The sequence below is a fragment of the Phacochoerus africanus genome, chromosome 5 (assembly GCF_016906955.1).
Source record: "Phacochoerus africanus isolate WHEZ1 chromosome 5, ROS_Pafr_v1, whole genome shotgun sequence".
Classification (NCBI taxonomy): domain Eukaryota; kingdom Metazoa; phylum Chordata; class Mammalia; order Artiodactyla; family Suidae; genus Phacochoerus; species Phacochoerus africanus.
Genome location: NC_062548.1, coordinates 2,619,780 through 2,640,758, shown reverse-complemented (window position 1 = coordinate 2,640,758; position 20,979 = coordinate 2,619,780). Strand labels below are relative to the sequence as shown.

At 59.5% G+C, this 20,979-nt stretch overlaps 1 long non-coding RNA gene across 2 annotated transcripts in view; it reads left to right on the top strand.

The window, feature by feature from the left end:
• The window catches only part of LOC125126705 (uncharacterized), a 74,785-nt gene that overhangs the window by 39,029 nt on the left and 14,777 nt on the right, over window positions 1-20,979 (top strand). The window contains exon 1 of one of the 2 annotated variants that reach the window (XR_007134758.1): window positions 6,388-6,540. The exons of the other annotated variant lie outside the window; for it this stretch is intronic. This is a non-coding gene — a long non-coding RNA (uncharacterized LOC125126705). Of the gene's footprint in view, window positions 1-6,387; window positions 6,541-20,979 lie in introns of those variants that run through there. 2 annotated transcript variants of the gene reach the window in all.

The window sequence follows — 20,979 nt, the reverse complement described above, 5'->3', positions numbered from 1 at the left end:
TCGGGAGCTCGGCTCATCCCTCAGGCTGGGGACCCTGTCCCATGGCGTAACGCCCGCAGCACATGACGTGTGGCGTGGACCACCCACGTCCACGCTTACGTTGAAGGTACAGTGAGGGGGCGGCAGCGGCGGGGGGCGAGTGTCTCATGGGACGGAACCTCAGCTGGGGAAGATGGGACATCCTGGAGACGGTGGAGGTCACGGCTGCGCGGGGACGAGCCGACGCCCCGCCCTGCACACGCGGCGGCGCTCGGGGGGTAGAGGCTGTCATGGGTCTTCGTCACAGCAGAGCAGCCACACGAGTGACAGACTCTGCCCGTGGATGCCGCGGTGACCCCTCTGCGGGGTCTGTCGGAGACCCCCTGGGCGGGGAAGAGGCGCGGTCCCAGCGCCCCGACGGGGGTGGGGTGGGGGACTGCGTTTGGACCCCCGTGGCTGTGGCCTGGGGAGGAGCTGGAGGGTGTGCAGAACGGGGACAACCCAGGGGTCAGGATGAGGCTGAGGTCACGCAGCCGGCGCTGGGATGTGCACAGCTGCGGGGACGGAGCCTGCAGCCTGCTGGGGCAGCCCGAGGATGCTGGACCCCGGGGCGCGGACGGCCGGTCCCCGAGGGCGCCTCCCCACCCACCCCTGAGCCCCGCCCCTTCCCACCCCAACTCCACGGACAGGGGCCAGCGGCAGCTCGCAGCCAGGCCCCGTCTCAAGGTACCTCCCTGCTAAGAGTTGTCGCCCGTGTTTGATTATTCACGGTGCGCTGATTCCCACACAGCGGGCGCGACCCCGGCCCCTGTGGAAGTGAATTGCCTGGGAAAACGGAGATTGCCACTTTATTATAGAATTAAAGATGCAATCCATTCGAACGGTGATGGGAAATTCGGCAGAGCCTGTGTCCTTCCCGCCCTCTTCCTAACGAGTTAGGATCCAGGAGGGAGACGGCCAGGCTCCGTCAGCTGTATCCAGTTTGACCCCCAGGGCCTTCTCGCGGGGGGTCTCCGGAGAGAGGGCACGGCTCCCCCACCTTCGGGCTCAGCAGGAGCCTCTCCAGCTGGGGTCACCTGTGCAGTTCAGGGAACCTCTGTGGGATGAGAGCAGGCTTGGAGAAGATGTCACATCAGCCTGGTGTCCCCGGGGCTCGGTCCGGGAGGTCCCTTCCTCCCCGCGTGGCAGGCATCCGTGCGGGGTGAGGCACGGAGGCTGCGGAGAACTGCGGGATCCAGGGGCGTGAGGCCTCATGGGGCCCCTGGGTCCTCATTCTGAAAGCCCTGGGGGTCACTGCCCACGGCGCTCGCTTTGGGGAGACACAGATTCGTGCACAAGAAATCCCCTCCGGCTGCTGGGGACAGATTTGGGGGCTGCAGGGGCTTCAAGGAAGCGGTGAAGGTGGACTTGGGGGGCTCAAGAGGGAAACTGGGGGCCACTGGGCTGGAGGATCAGGCAGCTGGGTGGTCAGTGGAGGCCACGGAAGGGGGAGCAGGTTTGGAGGGCCAAGGCCACCTGTCCCACCTGGAGGCGGCCCTCCTGGGCCATGAGGCCAGGTGAGGGTCTGCGCGAAGCCCCCGCCCACGGCGCAGGTAACACTGTCGACTGGTAATTCCCCTGATCCCTTTATCCTGTGCTTTAATAAATAATTTACCTGAATTATTCACATGGAAATTTCAACATTATTAAAAATTAACCAGCTTAAATGAATCCACGGTAAATAGCTGGGGTGGCTCTTCTGAGGGTGAGAAGCTGCAGACGGAGCAGGACAGCAGGTGCCAGGCAGGTGAGCGGGGCAGGTGGGCTGGGTGGGCGCCCTCGAGGCAGCCACGGGGGCAGCTGAGGGCCAGGTGGCCTGAGTGCCCCGACCCTTGCAGGCTGAGCAGCCTTGGGGAGATGCCTGTGCCTCTCTGGGCCTTCAGGATGATGGGACGATCCTGCCTGGCTCCGGGGGCAGGAGGGGGCACTTAGGAGGGGAGCCAGTGGCAATGTGTGATGGGAGCCTCGGGGCTCAGCTTCCTGCCTGGAAGGTGGGTGTGAGCTCCCTGCCTGGCTGGGCCTCGCTGGGGAGCCCCGGGGCTGGGCAGCCGTCCTGGCCGTGGGCTCCCTGAGGCCGTGGATGCCCTGGAGGCAGGGTGTGGGGTGAGTCGGTGCAGGGGCTGCTCTGAGCGTATTGCCAGGTTCCCTTCTCCATCCATGGGTCTGGCTCACCCCAGTCACCTGGGAAAAGTGTCCTGTGGGGTTTTGTCTTCATAAAAGGGTGCCGGTGAACTTTGGGTACTGGGCTCTGGGGAAACGGGCCAGCTGCCTCAACAAGTTACCCTCGCTAGGCGAGCTGTGGCTGCAGTGGGTTTGGGGTTGGCCTGGCGCCTGTGGACGGGGCGGCTCAGCGAGCCGGGCCGGGAAGCCCCACCCCCACCAGGCTGGGCTCCCCACGCCATCCTCACCCTTAATCCCAGCAGTTCCACTGTCCCCATGTCACAAGCGAGGAGGCTCAGAGAAAGGGGGTGACAGGTTGCCCCACAGGGTGGGCACAGAGCCGGGGCTCGCAGCTGCAGGTCCCGCCCTCCCGCCTCCCGGCTCCCTCCCGACTTGGGCCGATGATGGCCACGTGGGAGCTCCCCGGCGGGGGGTTGGGGAGATCTGAATCAATCCCCCGAAGGCAGGCTTCGTGTGGAAACGGAGGTGCTGCGTCTGCTGTGGTGTGGAAATGCCCAGGATCCAGAAGAGCCAGCGGGACTTTAAAAGAGAGGCCTGGGGCCGACGTTGACTTCTTGCAGGGACAGATGGCACACAAGCCCATGAAAAGATGCCCACACCCCGGGTCCCTGGGGAAGTGCAACCTCGGCGATGAGACAGCCCCCCCCCCGACCCCCGCTCCTTAGGATGGATGGCAAGTTACAAGAATGGACTGGATGTGGAAGAAATGGGACTTCTGTGCCCTGCTGGCAGCAGTGGGCAAGGCAGGCTTTGCAAACAGTTTGGCAGTTCCTAAAATGTTGACTATATGCCTGTTACAACCTGGCCGGTCCGCTCCTAGGTATTTCCCCAGGAGAAGGAAGAGCCTGCGTCCACACGCAGACTCCCGGCACAGCTTTGAGGCAGCCCCGACCTGAGCGTCCGTCCGCAGGGTAGGGGCCCAGCAGCCGGCGGTATATCCATTCAGTGGAGATCGGCCCAGGCCGCAAGGGAGCGAGCGACGGATGCGTATGCAGTAACTGGGTGGACCTCAGAGTCGTTGTCTTGAGCGAAATAAGCCAGATCAACAGGGTACACACGGCAATATATAGACTGGGCGCACATAGGCATGTAGGTATGTAGCACATGCACACATATGGAAAACGTTTGTGATCTGTAATCACAGCACAGGCCAGCGGTCCCCTGAGGCTCCAGGGAGAGGGCGTGCAGGAATGGGGGGTGTCAAAGGGCTGAAGGCTGTTGGGGTGATGGACGGGTTCTTCCACGGGCTGGTGGGGAGGTTTCCCTGGTGTGTCCGCTAGTCAAAACGTGTACCCTTTAAACATGCGCGGTCACTTACAGCTCCGTGAAGCTGATGAGAAAAAAATTACGACTATGCAGAAAAGTGCACAGGTTGGGTGGTTGTGGCCGGGTGGGGCCTGAGCCTCTGCCCGTGTGACCAGCTCCCCGGAGGTGCTGATGCCACAGGTCCACAGCCCACACTTGGAGTCACACGCGGCTGGTCCACTGTCCAGCGTCAAACCCGGCCAGCGAGCCCATGTCCCCAGCGGCTCCACTGTCCCCCCACTCCGTCCATGCTGGCAGAATTGTCCAGGCAGGTGGCCCTCAGCCGGGGTCCTCGGCCTTTGTTTGTCTTTCATGAACTGGACGCTTTCCAAGAGTCCAGACGAGTGACTGGCAGAGCCCCCTCCCCTTGGGCTCATCTGGCCTTCCGTCCTGGGTCAGGGGAGCTGCTGCGGGGGCCCCAGTCTTGCTGGCCTTCCTGGTACCGTGTCCCAGGAGGCACAGGCTGCGTGGACGTCCATCGGTGAAGCCGTCTGTGGGCAGATAGGTGGAGACTCCGTGGGCCTCCGTCTGTAGCTGTTGCACCGACACTTTAGCACCCATCCGAGGCTCCTTCTAGAATCATCCTTTCCATGCTGCCCGCAAAAGGGTTTCTCTAGTTTCCACCTCCATTCGTGCTGTGCTGGGAGGCGGTGCTTTGCTTCCCGTTCACTCTGCGTGGCCTGGACACCTGTGCTGGCCTCGCCGCCTGCCCGCAGTCCGCTCCCTGGGGGCCTCAGGTCCCTCTTCCTCGGAGCCCCAGGCAGGCGCTGTCCTTCAGAGGAGCTTTTTGCAATCCGGGGTCTGCGTGGGGCAGTCGGGCTCCCACCTCCCACCCCAGCGCCTGCCTAGGGCCTGGCTCCGAGGGAAGGGGCGAGGGTGCTGGCGAGGCTGGGCTCCCCGATGTCAGAATCCTCCCGGCAGGGTGGGCGGGCCAGTGCCAGGGGGAGACTGGATGACGCGGTGGGGGAGGCTCTGGGATTTGCCCCGCCTGCAAATGACGTCAACAGCTTCCTCCCTCTGGGGGTCTGAGAACAGGGGTTCCCCCGCATCTCCCAACTTGCAGAACTCACACAGGAAGGAGAGCTGGCCGGCAGGATCCGTGCCGAGGCCACAGCGGTGACCCAGCTGGCGTGCCCTGTGCGCGTGGCGCCCAAGCCCAGTGCTGGGGCTCTGTAAGCCTCCCCTGGGGTCGTTCAGCCCCCACGACAAACCCAGGTAGTGACATTCTTGCCCCGTTTCACAGACGAGCCAGGGCTCCAGGGGGGCCACAGCGCCTGGGTCAGGGCTGGGGCGCGCGGCGATTCTGCTCGACCCCAGGACTGGCTGACGAGTATCGTCGCAGCAGCCACTGGTGTCGTTTCAGGCTTTCTCGTGGGCGCGTCCCAGAAGCAAGGAGGCAGGGGACATCCATTTCAATGATAGGCTGTGTACGCTCACGCTCCCAGGGTCCCCGCTTAGCAGGTCAGCACGGGAGGTCCTGATTGCGATGGTTTGTGGTTATTTCCCAGTATGAGTCCGGGAAAGCTAGTGTGTTTCACACGCACAGGGCACCTCAGCCGGGACCAGCCACTTCTCAGTGCTCCATGGTCCATGTGGCCTGGGGCCACCGAGCCGCATGGGGAAGCGGCCCTGACGGGGGGGGGGGGCGGGGGGGGAGCGTTTCCTGAGCATGGGGTTGTCAGAGGCATCGAACCATCTGCTGAAAGTGGGAGCCCTCGATCATGTATGAATTATGCTTCAATACAATTGATTAATTGTAGAATTAAATGAAATGGATTGATTTTGATTGATTACATGGAAAATTGATTAATTCGAGGATCCAGGCCCGCTGTTCAGAGGCAGGTGGGCCGAGCGTGCGAGGAGGATTTAATTAAACGGGGTGCAGCCCCAGCACACCTGGAGCAGGAGGGCCGCTCGGTGCCGCCCGGGGTTGGGGGGGGGGCTGCTGCTTAACCTGCCTCGGGCGGGCTTGCGTTAATAAAATCGCATCCGAGGGATGACCTGGCAGCCGGCTCCTGCGCGCTCCTGAAGGCCACGGCGAGGCCCTCATAAAAGGTTATTAAGGAAAGTAAATAACTCGGCCGGTGGGGGGACTTCCTGGCAGAGGCCTCCCGGCCCCGGGAAGGCGAGGGCCCGGCCCCGCGGCCACGGCCGGGAGCGGGTGGGAGGCCGGAGCCCCGCGGGTGATGCGCAGGATGGCCGTCGGAGTCCTGCCTGCGAACTCGGCGGTGGATGTCGCTGGGGGCGGGGGCACCTTGGGGTCCCCCGGGAGCCCTCCCTCCCTCTGCGATGCAGAAGCGAGCTTGCCCAGGGAGGGGCCTGCTCTCCATCCGGGGTGTGCAGAGCCCGGGCGTCCGGCCAGCTGGGAGCGGCCCTCCCCTCTCTCGGTCCTGACTTGGGGCTCCGGAGGTGGCGGGAGGCCCCTGAGAGCCTGTGTCCGAGAGGACCCTCGCGGGGCTGCGGGGTGAGATGCGTCTTCTCTGAACGGAGCCGTGGGGAGGCTCGGGCGTCCTGGGGTCTGGGCTGCGCTGGCAGCGCTGGCAGCTCTCTGGGCCTGTTTGCTCGGCCATCATCGGTGTCACGCGACAGGCCCGGCCCAAAGCCTGACTCAGCACACATGGGGGGATTCGACCACTGTCCCAGAGAGGGCTTTGCAAACTGGAGAGGAGGGTGCACACGGGGTGATGAACGGATTTAGCTCCGGTGGATGCGTGGTGGTTTAACGGCTTTCTGCTCTGCACCAAGGTGGCGGGAGGTGGGTCCCCTCGGACCCCAGCCGAGCACGGCCGGCAGCCAGACCTGTCCTGAGGCCCCCCCCCCCCCCGACTTGGTTCCTCCCACTCCAGCCGCTGGGCTTGGATCTGGAGCGTGCCAGTTGCCATGGCGGCATCACAGTCTTCCCCAAAGCTGCCCCCTGTGGTTTGAAAATACATCCAGCTGAGCCCCTTCCCCTTGAGCGCGGGCTGGACTTGAGGCTGACCTGCTTCTAGAGGGGAGAAGGGGGCAGGAGAGCCGGTGTATGGATCCTGGGACCAGGTAAGAGGCTCCCCCACTCTGTTCTCTGGGTCACCGGCTCTGGCCGAAGCAGGTGCCATGACGTGAGGGAGCCCAGGCCCCCCGGGAGCGTCTGCCTGGGGAACCCGGGCCTCGGGCCAATAGCCACGGAAAGTGCCACCTGGGAAGCGGAGCCTCCGGCCCCAGGGGAGCCGTCAGGTAATGCAGCCTCAGCCCACACTGTGACAGCCCCTCGTGAGAGACCCCGAGCCAGAGCCACCCAGCTCAGCTGCCCCCCATTCCTGACCCACAGACACTGGCCATAACAAGCAGGTGCTGTTTTGAAGCTGCTGGAGGTTGGGGTAAATGTCTGCAGCAATAGACGGACAGATGACGGAAGCAGGATTTTCCCCTCCAGCCCTCTCCGCCAGCCCAGCCCGTGGACTTTTTGTTTTATTTTGTTGAAGTATACTTGATTTACAATGTTGCGTTAATTTCACAGCAAAGTGACTCAGTTGTGTTCATATATATTCATTTTCATATTCTTTCCTGTTACAATTTATCTCAGGATATTGAGTATCGTTCCCTCTGCCTTCCAGGAGGATCTTGCTGTTTATCCATCTTTAGATAACAGTTTGCCTCTGCTAATCCCTGACTCCCAAGCCATCCTTCCTCCAGTCACCGCCCCCACCCCCTGCTCCAGGCAACCACAAGTCTGTTCTCTATGTCTCTGAGTCTATTTTTGTTTCATAGGTATGTTGATTGGTGTTGTGTTTTAGATTCCACAGGTAAGGGATATCATCTGGGGTTTGTCTTTCTCTTTCTCCTTACTGCACTTGGTGTGAGAATCTCCAGGTCCATCCATGTTGCTGCAAGCGGCGTTATTTCATTCTTTTTCATGGCTGAGTAGTATTCCATTGCATATGTACTGTGTCTTCTTTATCCACTCATCTATTGATGGACATTGAGATTGTTTCCATGTCTTGGCCACTATGAAGAGCGCTGCTGTGAACATAGGGGCGCCTGTATCTTTGGGGACTGTAGTTTTGTCTGGGTGTGAGTTCAGGAGTAGGACTGCTGGGTCATGTGGTAACTCTGTTTTGGTGAGGAAACTCCGTCTTGCTCTCCATAGTGGTTGCATCAACGTATACCACCACCATCAGTGCAGGAGGGTTCCCTTTCCTCACACCCTCTCCAGCATTTACTGTTTGTGGACTTTTTGATGATGGCCGTTCTGACTGGTGTGAGGTGGTGCCTCGCTGTCCTTTTGATGTGCGTGTCTCTAATAATTTGCAACACGGAGCAGCTTTTCATGTGCCTGTGGGCCAGCTGTCTGTCTTCTTTGAAGAACTGTCTGCTTGGGTCCTCTGCCCATTTTTCAATTGGGTTGTTGGTTATTTGTTGTTAATGGTTTGAACTGTTTGGATATTTTGAAAATTAAGCCCTCATCTGTCACATCATTTGCAGAGATTTCCTCCCAGTTTGTAGGTGTTTGTTTGTTTGTTTTTTCCATTTTGTTTATGGTTTCCTTTACTGTGCAAAAACTTATAAGTTTGATTTGGTCCCATCTGTTTCTTTTTTGCTTTTATTTCTGTTGCCTTGGGAGAGACTGACCTAAATAAATACTGCTACGATTTATGTCAAAGAAAGTTTTGCTTCTGTTCTCGTCTAGGAGTTTTATGGTGTCTTGCCTTAAATTCAAAGCTGTAAGCCATTCTGAGTTTATTTTTGTGCATATGCTGTGAGGTGGGTTCTACCTTCATTGATTTCCGTGCGTTCGTCCAGTTTTCCCAGCACCAGTTGCTGAAGACACTGCCATTTTCCCCTTGTATATTCTCGCCTCCTTTGTCAGAGATGAACTGTCCATAGTGTGCAGTAAGTGGGATTTTTTTTTTAAGCCCCTTGCAGAAACCAACACCCAAGGGATTTGCATATGTGTGTGCAAACAAGAATAAAATAGTAACATGTTTATGGAAAGAAGTGCTGATTTATTATTATTATTATTATTATTATTATTATTTTGCTTTTTAGGGCTTCACCTACAGCTTAGGGAGGTTCCCAGGCTAGGGGTGGAATCAGAGCTACAGCTGCCAGCCTACACTACAGCCACAGCAACGCAGGATCCGAGCCGTGTCTGCGACCTGCACCACAGCTCACGGCAACACCAGATCCTTAACCCACTGAGTGAGGTCAGGAGTCGAAGCCGCAACCTCGTGGTTCCTAGATGGATTCGTTCCTGCTGCACCACAACGGGAACTCTCAAGAAGTGTTCACTTTGGGGCAATGAAGGTGCTTTACAGTCGAGTAAAGCACAGGACTTTCACAGGTGAGAGTCCTGTGAACAGGCTAAGAGCCATGGACCGCGCACTTTAGCGGGTGCCCTGCCCCTCGGGAGAGCTGCCAGGCCCGGACATGTGTACGCGTGGGGGCAGGTGCCGTTGGCCTTGCCAAGCTCCAGGCCGGATTTCAGGGCTCCGCTTCCTCCCTGTATGGCGGGAGGCGTGGGGCCCCTTTGCCAGGACAGGGCTCCCCTGCCCCAGCTGCTCGCGGTTCACATGGGCCCCCTCCCTGGTGCTGTGCCCCGCTGGCCAAGAAGAGAGGCTGGACACTGACCCCCCCCCGCCCCCCCGCCGGGACAGCCTGCACGGCGACCGGGTGATGTGGGCCCCCCCCGAGGCGGGGTCAGCTTGGGGACAGCCTCAGCTGGACTACATCTCTGCTTCCCCCCGTCCCCCACCCGGCTTGCCCGGTTGACCCAAGGATCCCGGTCCCCTCACTGCCCCACGCAGGGGCCTCCGTGGCCAGGTGCTGGGGGACACCCCCGATGTGTGTGCACTGGATTCAGGGCAAGAGTTTTCCCTCCACTGAGCTCCCTGGGGGCCAGAGCTTCTGTCCCCCCTCCTCTAGCTGAGGTCCCTCTCGGCCATCGGGGTCTGATGGACACAGGAGGGCGGAGGGCGGGGCGGGGCGGGGTTCCAGAGCCAGTGCCCTGACCCAGCTTCAGATCTCAGGCTGGTTGGAGGCGGCCAGCCGGGGTTCCCTGTCCCCCCTCGCTTTTGACACGGGATCCTGTTCAAATTTGCCTGAGGCCCAGGGCGGTGCTCTGGGGGTGCTCTACCTCCCTCTGCACCCCAGGGTCCCCCAGAAATGCTGATCTGTCCCAGGATATGTGACCTGCTGCAAGGATGGGCTCCTCATGGTGGGAAATGGGTGCGAGCACCTCGCTGTCCAGCCACCCCGAGACCTAACAGGGAGCAGCCCTGGGGAATGGCCCCTCCCCTAAGGGCCATGACCTCACCTGCAGCCATGACCTCCCCCTAAGGACCCTGACCTCCCCTGCACAGCCAGCCTGTGCTCAGCCCCCACTGTGTGCTCACTCCAGCCTGGCACGGGCCACCAAGCATTATCTCCAAGCCCCACGATGGCCCTGCCAGCTCAGCATCAGGACTCCTTGTCTGGATGCAGAAACCAAGGCTCAAAGAGAGCAGGGCCTGGGAGTTCCCGTTGTGGCGCAGTGGTTAACGAATCCGCCTGGGAATGATGAGACTGCGGGTTTGATCCCTGGCCCTGCTCCGTGGGTTAAGGATCTGGCGTTGCTGTGAGCTGGGGTGTAGTTCGCAGACGCAGCTCGGATTCCGAGTTGCTGTGGCTGTGGTGTAGGCTGATGGCTACGGCTCCAACTCGACCCCGAGCCTGGGAACCTCCATGTGCCATGGGAAGTGGCCCTAGAAAAGGCAAAGAGACCAAAAAGAGAGAGAGAGCAGGGACTCTCCGCGCAGGTCGGGGGAGGAGCTGAGACCTGGACATGGCTTAGCCAGATGCCAGGTCTGGGTGGTTCTCTCCTCCACAGGGACCCCCTCTGTGGGAGGACGCCCCAGAGCACCGCCCTGGGCCTCGGGCAATCTGACTGGGATCCCTGTGTCGAATGGGGCGGGGGGCGGGGAGCACCATCTCCTGGGTGGCAGAACCAGAGGTTTGTCATGATACAGCCCCCACCCCGCTGACCTCAGATGGATGCCACCACCTCTCTATGGGGCCCGTGGGCAGCCCTCAGCCGCTCGGTCTGTCTCTGCACCTGTAACTCAGTGGAGGGGACGGGACCAGGGGACCCCTGAGACGCTCAGGTCCAAGCGTGGCAGCCTCCTCGGCCGAGGGGCAAGGCTCCCGCAGGCCCGCCCGCTCTGACCAATGGATGGCCCTGGATGGGCCTGGGCGACGCGGTCTCGGCGTCAAGCTTCTCCCCTCTGCAGCAGAAACGCGTGCATCCCAGGGGGCCCGAGGGCACCTTGCCCGGGAGCCCAGCTCCACGCCTGGGAGCCGCTGTCCCTTGGCGCCCAGGCTCCCGGCCACTCCCTCTCGGCTGCAGAGGTTTTCTGGCCGCGCCCAGGGAGGCCTGTGAGGACGTCAAGGCCGCGCCGAGGGGGGTCCCGGTGGAACGGCCGCTGCAGAGACTGGAGCCATCGACTGCCTGGGCCCAGCACGGCGTGGGCTCAGCGCGGTCGACTTCGCCTCTGAATTCATCGGGATTTTTAAGCACAATTAAGGAGGTAATCAGGGGTCAGCAGTGCCTTTCAAACACAGTTTAGCACAAAATCCTAATGCAGGAATTACACAAATGGATATTGTCAATATAATGGATTCCCGCCAATTGCAGCAAGCACGTCCGCGGCCGGGCTGTGTGCCGGGTGCGGCGGGGCTCATTCAGCTGCGCCGCGGCAGGAGCTGGCGGAAAACCGGGGCCGCGCCGGGCCCAGCGCGCCCCGTTCATTACTGGGGAGCTTGTAACACGTTTCGGAGAATTCATTAGGGAAAGAAAACAGTAAAATTTGAAGTTATTTGTAAACCCGACGGGGAAAACATGCATCGTCTCGGGGAAGGAAATGTGTCGATTGCGGACGGACGGAGCCGACGTGGGGGAGGGGAGGGTGCGGCGGGCGGGCTGGCTCTGGAGGCGGCAGGGGGCCTCCTCCGGCCTGGACCCAGGGAGAAGGTGGGGACGGAGACACACCGGCGCAGTTTCCATGGAGGTCCCAGCACAGGGGCCAAAGCAGGCTGGACGGGGCAGGAGCCCAGAGAGGGCAGAGCCTTGCGCACCGTCACACAGCACAGAGGCTGAGCCCCATCTCCTCCTGAGGCCTGCGGGGGTGGGGGGGAGCCCTCCCCCGTGGGTTGTGATAGAAGCAGGAGGCCTCTGCTCCCCCCTCCTCCTGGCCACCAACGCCCGCAGGACCTTTAGCCGAGGAGTCTCCTGGGCCTCCCCCACCCCACTGCGGACTCCTGCGCCAGCTCCGAGTCTGAACCCCAGGCGGGGCCCCCTGTGAGCTTCACGTCAGCTCCGATCCAACACCAAACACCACGCTTGGAGCGCCGGGAAGGGCGTCGGGCGTCGTCTGCTTTGCATGCTGCCGTACCGTACCGTGAATCGAAGGCCCCGTGAACACGAGCTGAGCGCCTGGACCTGGGGCACACGGGGAGGGGGTGCAGAGGAACCCCTGCCCTTGGCCCATGACCCTTGCCTGCGGCTGGGAATCAGCCCCTGGGTCTCGGGCCTCCGTGGGTGGCAGAGGCCCCCACACGTAGCAGGCGGTGACCCCACGGCTCCGTCCCCAAAGTGGGAGCCCTGTTCCCTTGGAGGCACGGTGACAAGGACCACTGGGCCCAGCAGGAGAGCCGTGGCAGGGGAGGGGGGCCATCACGTGCAGCATCCACGCCTCGCTGGGGCCAGGCTGGGGCTGGACGCCAGCACGGGCTCTGCAGGGGCTCCAGGTGGGAAGCACCTCCCCAGCCACTGGAGCAGCCGGACTCTAGGGGGTTCTGCTTGCTGCCAGCTTGGGGTGCGACCAGCCCCGGAGGGAGAGGTCCGGAGGGTGGGGAAGACGGCCCTGAGTGAGAAATGGACTCTGGGGCCTCTCTCCTGCCCCCTCCAAGTCTCCTCTGTGGCGGAAGAAGCCCAAAGATGGCAAAGAAATGGCCCCTGCTGGGTGGGTGTGACAGGTCGCCCCTGGATCTGGGCAGGGGGACAGCCTGGGAGTCTGGGCCAAGGCCGTCAGGGTCCGTCTCTCAGGAGGATCTGCGGGCTGGGTCTTCTGGCGTCTGGGGTCACCCAAGGCCTCAGGCGCCTCAGGGCGGCTCCCTGGGAACGGCGGGGCTGAGGCCGTCCCTTCCGCCCGAGTGCAGAGGTTAATGGAGGCAGTGGGGTGCGGAGGCGCTCCGGTGGGGGCGCCCGGCTGGGAGGAGCCCCCGTCTCTTCCGGCCGGGACAGAATGAGGACAGATCAAAGCCCAGGGGTTTATGAGCCGCGGGGCAGCAGCCGGAACAGACGATGGAGGGGGCGGGTTGGGGGCCAACGCTGGGCTCCCAGAGACCCCAGCCTGGATGGGATGGGGGGCTGGGGCGGCAGGCAGGTCCCCAGCGAGGTGCCTGCTGTGCGCGGGCTGCTTAGCACACGCACGGCAGCCTGGGAGACAGGGGTTCCCACCCTGCTTGACAAATGGGGACACTGAGGCTGGAGCCCAGTGACTGGCCCAGGGCGCAGAGCCAGCCGGTGGCCACACCACCAGTAGACCCAGGCCTGGGGACCCCACGGGCTCCCTATGGCCTGGGGGAGTCCCCCTTTTGATGGGCAGCTGGACCTGGGGTGCTGTGGTCCCTGGGCTCCCAGGGCCGGGGGTAGGGGGGGCGGTCGGGGGAGTATCCTTTGATCAACGGCTGCAGGGCTGATGGAGCGAGCGGGGCCCGCTGTCCCCGGCCGGGGGCCAGCAGGAGCCCGGGATCCCCTGTGGGTCACAGGCTGAGGTGATGGCTATGTTGCTGCAGGGGTCACCTCCTGCCCACGCCCTCTGTCCCTGTCCCCGTGTCCTGGCCCGTTGGCTGCTCCCCAAACTCCTCCATCGGCACAGGGCCTCCCGGCCGAGTTTCCCCCTTGGGTGCCAGGCGCCTCTGGTGGCCTGGCCCCTTCTCCCGCCTCCAGGTCCAGCAGGGCCCCAGCCTTGAGGGAGGAAGTGACCTGGAGCTGGGATGGCAAAGGGTCTGGAAGCTCTGCCCCAGGACTGACGAGCCCCTGCCCACCCTCCTCAGGCCCTGCCACCCGCCCTGCAGCGCGCCCTCCCGGCTGCCTGGTCAGGAGAGCCTGGCAGCCCCACTCCCCTCCCTGCTGCTGGCTGAGGCCCAGACCCCCAGCCCGGCGTCCCAGCTGGCCTCACCTGGCCCTCTGCCTCCTCCTGGGCCTGCAGCCGCTCTGAACCTCCAGGCCTTCCACTCCTGGCCCTGGCCTCTGCCATGCCCTCCGCCAGGTGTGCCCTCCCCAGGGGTGCCCTCCTCAGGTGTGCCCTCCACAGGTGTGTCCTCCCCGGGGGTGCCCTCCTCAGGTGTGCCCTCTCCAGGTGTGCCCACCCCAGGGGTGCCCTCCTCAGGTGTGCCATCCACAGGTGTGTCCTCCCCGGGGGTGCCCTCCCCAAGTGTGCTGTCCACCAGGTGTGCCCTCCCCAGGGGTGCCCTCCTCAGGTGTGCCCTCTCCCGGTGTGCCATCCACAGGTGTGCCCTCTACCAGGTCTGCCCTCCCCAGGTGTGCCCCCCCAGGTGTGCCATCCACAGGTATGCCCTCTCCAGGTGTGCCATCCACAGGTGTGCCCTCTACCAGGTGTGCCCTCTCCAGGTGTGCCCTCCCCAGGTGTGCCCTCCCCAGGTGTGCCATCCACAGGTGTGCCCTCTACCAGGTCTGCCCTCCCCAGGTGTGCCCCCCCAGGTGTGCCATCCACAGGTATGCCCTCTCCAGGTGTGCCATCCACAGGTGTGCCCTCTACCAGGTGTGCCCTCTCCAGGTGTGCCCTCCCCAGGTGTGCCCTCCCCAGGTGTGCCATCCACAGGTGTGCCCTCTACCAGGTGTGCTGTCCACCAGGTGTGCCCTCCCCAGGAAAGCCCTCTCCAGGGGTGCCCTCCCCAGGGGTGCCCTCTCCAGGACTGTTCTTCAGTTAAGAAGCCCAGGTCATCCTGTAGGGACCGGCTCCACTGTCACCGTCTCCAGAGGAAAGACGGGCCTGGGTGGGAAAGTTCCGTGGCCCCAAGGTCCCCGTGCTGACCGGATCCTGGCGCTTGTGGCATTCTCACACAGGGTCCCCGGGGCCCTCTGCACCTACCCCTGTGAGGGTCAGGCCTGGAAGAGAAGCCGCTGTCGCCCCAGGGTCAAGTTCAGCCCTGCTCGTTAGTGCTGTGCATCTTGGGCCGGGCCTTGGCCTCTCTGAGCTGATGAACACTCTGCATCCAAGGCTCCCAGCAGCCCTTCTGGGTCAGGGGAAACCAAGTGTCTGGGCAGAGAAGCCACCCCCTCTCCTGCCTTCCCTGCCGGGCCACCCACTGGTGCTTTCTGAGGGTAGATTTTAATTAATCCAGTTTGTAATTACCTAGCTAGTTAATAAAACTCGGGAGAGTTTTAATTATTTTTTCCTTATTTAAAAATTTCATCACTGCCTGCCAACATGGGGGAGAGAGGTCCTGGCAGAGTCGCCTGTGTGCCTGGCTCTGGGCTTAGGGGACCGGCTGGCAAAGGGGCACGGGACAGCCCCATGCCAGCCCACCCTAGGTGTCCCCGCGCTGCCCTGATCGTCCGCCCATTTGGGTATGTCTGCCCAGGGACCCCCTCCAGGGTGCTCAGAGTTCCTCCTGCAGCCCTACAGGTCCTGTTAGCCTCCCCAGAACATGCTGAGAGCCAAAGTCCCGTGTCTGCCAGCCTTTTCCGTGCAGAGGCAGCACATGCCAAGGTCCAGGGGCTTCCAGGGGAGGGAGCTTGAGGGTGGGGTGTGGCCAGGATGGGCAGCTGTGGTGTGCGGGGCCAGACAAGGGGGCCCTGCTGCAGCAGTGGCCTGTGCTATCCTCCGCCCGCTCCAGCCCCCCTCTCCTCCCTCCGAGTCTGTGTCCATCCCTCTCTGGGTCTGTCTCTGCAGAGTGAGCTGAGGACCTACTGTGTGCATGCTGAGGACACACTACTCTGTGCTGGGGCCACAGGTGCTGGCGTGGGTCACACAGTCCACACACGGCCTGTTGGGCTCGCCGAGCTTTTTGGAACGTGACATGTGTTGTCCTGGGGTCAAAAGTTACCAGGAGCGTCCACCCCAAGTTCCCTTTTCTGGCTTCTTGTAAGAGGCCCCGAGGGTGATGCTGAGCAGGTGCTGATAGGCGGCCACCAAGGATGGTCATCCTGGCCTGTCGGTGCCTCCTACCACAGGAGGGCCCTGCCTGGCCCGGTGCCCACCGCCACCCCGAAATCCCGGGGTCCCACACTCCTTCCCCCACAAGTCGTAGCAGCTGGGACCCCGAGCGGTAAGCAGGCCTGGCAGTGGGGTGATCAGGGGATGCTTGGTCCGGCAAAGGACACGCTCGGCCGCTGCCACCACCACCCACCCAGCTCGGGCCAAGAGGCTGGGCCCAGGGCAGCTTCAGCTCCGCCCTCAGGTCTCCGCACCAGTCTCGGAGGAGGAGGTGGGGCTGGGGGTCCAGGAGCGCCCAGGAGCTGGGAGCCCTAGCCATTATTCTCCCTTTGCTGGATCCCGCCCGTCTGAGACCCAGCCCGGTGCTGACAGATTGACGTAGCAGGCTAATAAGTGCCTTTCCTTCCTCCTAAAGGCTAATTAAATATTAATCGGCCTGGTGAGGTCAGCAGAAATCTCTTGGTGGTGGCAGAGTGAGATGCGTTTAATTAATTCTCCCACGGAGGGTCTGGCCGCGGGGGCTCCAGCGCCCCAGCTGCCCCCACGCCTGCCCAGCCTCTGCTCACTGGCCCTGCTCCCGGGCCAGCCTCTGTGGCTTCTCACTTTGCCCAGGAGGCAAGCTCTGTCCCCACCCAGGCAGTGGGCTTACAGCTTCGGGAGACCAGGGACTGCAGGGACCCCCTCCCCTCAGTCCACTGGGCAGGGCCTGGCCCTGGGCTTCCTCTGGCCCCTCAGCTCAGGGACCTACGAGACGCTGGGGGACGGTGATGTGCCCTGAGCAGAGCGGGGGTGGGGCTGGTCCCTGCCTCTCTATCCATCCTCTTGTTACTGTCAGAGAAGGCCCTGCCTGCCCACCGCTGCAGCCTGGGAGCTCTGGGGCCGCGAGGGCAGAGGCTCCTGTGCCATGGGGGGCTCAGCCCAGACACAGACAGTGGAGTCCCCGAGCCAGCACATAAAGTCAGGGCCCCTCGCAGGCAGGGGCTCAACGCCAGAGCCTCAGGGGCATTTCAGGGTCACCTTATTTATGAAGGAAGCAACCTAGGCCAGGACCGGGAGGCTGGGCCTGGCAGGCTGGGGAGGGAGGCGGCCGCGTGCGGATGGTGCTCCTGCAGGGTCCTGGGTCTGGGGCCTGGGCCCGAGCCCACAACCCCCTGGGACTAGAGGAGGGCCCTGGCCATGGCCTGCAAGGTGGCAGCCACCCAGCCAGGACCCTAGACAAGACAGGTGGGTCCTGGGCTGGGGTCAGAGAAGGGGTGGGCGGCTGGCTCCGCCCCCCCCGCCCCCCCCACCGCCAGCCTCCAGCCCAGCTCACGCCCGCCTCCTCTGGGAGGGGGCTGGGACCCTGGCAGCTGGGCCTCTGCTCCGGTCCCATGTTAATTTTTTATTTATTTGAAAGTGGGACTGGAAGCGGTTTCAAAGTGAGTCTAAAGTAATTAGGGCTCCTGCTGATGGATCGCACTGGAGGGACGTGGGGATTATTTATTACTGAGTCACTTGCTGGAAAGGTTAGAGGCTGAGAAGTAATTATTTTCCCTTCCTCGCTCCCCCCACCCATCCTCTCCGTTAGAAGGGGATGTCTTGCGGGGGAGGGCACTTCGGAAGTCTGGGGCCAGACATTCCCCCCCCCGCTCCCCGGCCCCGCCTCCGCCACTCTGCCACAGGGACGAGGGCAGACAATAAGTCTGTTCTAGGAAGTTCTGGCATCACAGGAGCCTCTGAGGGGCCCACCCCCTCCCCTCCTTTGTCCCCTCCCTGGCCTAAGGGCCTGCCTTGCTGTGTCCCCAGTCCTGTGCAGGCGTCTAGGGTACCTGAGGCACATCAAGAGCCACATGGACACCTGAGGGTGTGGCCCAGCAGCTGGCACAGTGGGTGCAAAGGCCCTGGGGTGGGAATGGCAGGCAGGCTGAAGGGCTGGGGCAGGGAGAGTGGGCCAGGAGAGGGGACAACAGTGGCCTAGCCATGTGAGCTCACGCCAAGGCCTCTGGGCTTTACCCCAAGTGTTTTGAGAAACCCTTAGAGGTTTGGGAGTGGGAAGCCTGAGGCCCATCCACTCTCCTCACCTGGCCAGAGTAGGTTTTCAAAAGCACAGAGCTCACCCTGTGCCTAGCCTCACACTCTCTTCCACTCTTAGCTGTACGTGCCTTTCTCACCTTCAGGGAGCTGCCTGGTGCAGCCACGGATGGATAGGAAGCTGGCAGTAGCAAGGGGCAGAAAGCCCGGCTTGACAAGCTTAAAGAGAAAAGATCTGAATAGTTCTGCTTCAGGCCTGGCTTGATCCAGGCCTCAAATATAGTCCCTAGGACCCATATCTGGGCTCTGATTTTCCTGCAGTGGGAACTGTCTGAGGATTTCCACTTCTACTCAAGATAAAGTAGCAGGACTAGATTCATCTTCCCATCTGAAACAACTATTAAAAAAAAAAAAAAGGAGTTCTCGTTATGGCACAGTGGTTAATGAATCTGACTAGGAACCATGAGGTTGTGGGTTTGATCCCTGGCCTCTCTCAGTGGGTTAAGGATCTGGCATTGCTGTGAGCTATGGTGTAGGTCGCAGACACAGCTTGGATCTGGTGTTGCTGTGGCTGTGGCATAGGCCAGCAGCTACAGCTTCAATTCGACCCCTAGCCTGGGAACCTCCATGTGCTGCGAGTGCAGCCCTAGAAAAGACAAAAAGACCAAAAAAAAAAAAAGACTTTTTTTCTGTAGATGATTTTCATGCTACTGGACATCAGGCAGTGAAGGACAGAGATTCCTGAAAGTTGGGGGAGAAATAAGGTGAATCCTGCCACTAGGAGAATTTCCATACCATGAGGTATGAAGGAAGAGCCTGGCAAACACCCTGAGGCAGAGCCAAGAATCTGGGGAGACCAAGGTGGAATTTGCAGGGCAGTGCACCCGAAGGGGGAGAGAGTAAAGACACAGTACTGATGACCACATGAAGGGGGGGGGACATTATCCAAGACCTGGGAAAGAGGCATCCAAAAACCTAAGAGGACAATGTCCAGTGCTCATACATGGCTGGGAAAAATGTCTTTTTCTACCAGCAGACCGATGTTGGAGAAACTCATCATTCACAGGGCCCCAGGAAGAATATTCAAGTAGGTCTTGCCGTGTAATGGGAATAATTAGCACTATGTCAAGAGGTGCTCCAGGTGCACAAAACCAATAATAGCAAGACTGGAAAGGATCAATTTCCCAGTAACTTCACTGCATCCCCAAAACACAGCTCAAGTATATTTACAGGAAAACAAAACATCCAGCATGCAACGAGGCAAAGTTCACAGTGTTTGGCGTCTAATCAAAGATCCCAGGCATTAAAAGAAGCAGAAAAACATGACCCACAATGAGGAGAATACTTGATTAATTAAAACGGATCCAGGAGTTCCTTTTGTGGCTCAGCAGTAATGAACCTGACTAGGATCCATGAGGACACAGGTTTGATCCTGACCTCACTCAGTGGGTTAAGTATCCAGCGTTGCCATGTGCTATGGTGTAGATCTTAGACAGGGCTTAGATCCTGCATTGCTGTGTCTGCGGCTTAGGCCAACAGCTAAGCTCCGATGCAACCCCTATCCTGGGAACTTCTATATGCTGTGGGTGTGCCCCCCTCCTGTTAGAATGAACAGACAGGAACATTAAATCAGTTATTTTAATTGTACTCTTTATATTTGAAAAGCTGAATAGAGACATGGAAGATATGAAAATAAAGATCCAAATTGAACTTTTAGAGTTGAAACCTGCAACAACTCAGATAAAAAATACACTGGATGGTATTAATAGCAGATTAGACATGGTAGAAGAAAAGACTGGTAAACTTGAAGACATAGTAATAAAAGTCATCCAGAATAAAAATAGAATAAATAATTTTTCTAAATGAAAAAGATCATCAGTTATCTGAAAGAACTTCTAGGGGTCTAATACATGTGTTACTGGAGTTTCCTGAATGAAAATGGGGAAACAAAAATATTTGGAAAAAATGGCTAAAATTTGCTAAATTGGAGGAAAACTATAAATGCATAGATTAAAAACTCACATACTTCAAGTTCAAGAAATATGAAGAAAACTACAATGCACATCAATCAAATTGAAAAAAGCTATGATAAAGAGAAAAATCTTAAAAGATGTAAAAAAAAAAGACATATGCATATGCAGAGGACTAAAGATAAGAGTGACAGCAGATTTCTCATGGAAATAATAAAGCAAGAAGACAGTGGAGCAATATCTTTCAAGTACTGAAAAGTCCATCAATCTAGAATTCTATACCCAGCAAAGCTGTCTTTCAGAGGTGAAGATGAAATAAAGATATCTTCAGACAAACGAAAGCACAACAACTTCACCACCCACAGACCTACACTAGCAGAAATGTTAAAGTCCTTCCAGCAGAAGGAAAATAGTAACAGACCAATATGCATCCATACAAGGGATGAAAAGTCTTGGAACTACTAACTACGCCTTTTCCAATATCTCACATCCTGACACCGTAAGGTCGGAAGACAAGACAATACTATCTAATGCTAGGTTTCTATGTCTGTGAAATGAGCCTAATGATACCTGCTTCCAGAGGTAGCTGACATCCACACAATGACATATGGTTCAGCCGCAGAAAGAATGAAGCTCTGACACCTGCATTATGATGCTGCATGAACCTCAAGGACATGATGCAGAATGAAATAAGCCAGACACAAAAGGACACATTGCGTATGATTCCCTTTATGTGAAATGTCTAGAATAGGCCAATCCATAGAGAATTGGTGGTTGCCAGAGGCTGGAGGGTGGGGGGGGGAGTGACCGTTGATGGGGATGGGGTCTCCTTTGGGGCTAATGAAAAGTTTTGGGAACTAGATACAGGTGGTGGTTGTACAACATTGTAACCCCACAAAATCTTACGGAATTGTTCACTTTAAAATAGTTAGTGGTTGGAGCTTCACCATGGCTCAGTGGTAACAAACCCGACTAGTATCCATGAGGATGCGTGTTTGATCCCTGGCCTTGCTCAGTGCGTTAAGGATCCAGCGTTGCTGTGGTGTAGGTCACAGATGCTGCTCAGATCTGGTGTTGCTGTGGCTGTGGTGTAGGCTGGCAGCTGCAGCTCCAATTTCAACCCCTTGCCTGGGAACCTCCATATGCTGTGGGTGTAGCCCTAAAAAATAGCAAAAAAAAAAAAAAAAGTTAGTGGTGAATTTTATGTTGCATGAATTTGGCCTCCATTCAAAAAAAAAAAATGATTGGAGGGTTAAACCAAATGAAAGACCAATGCCAGTCTAGGCGGTGGCTGGGGC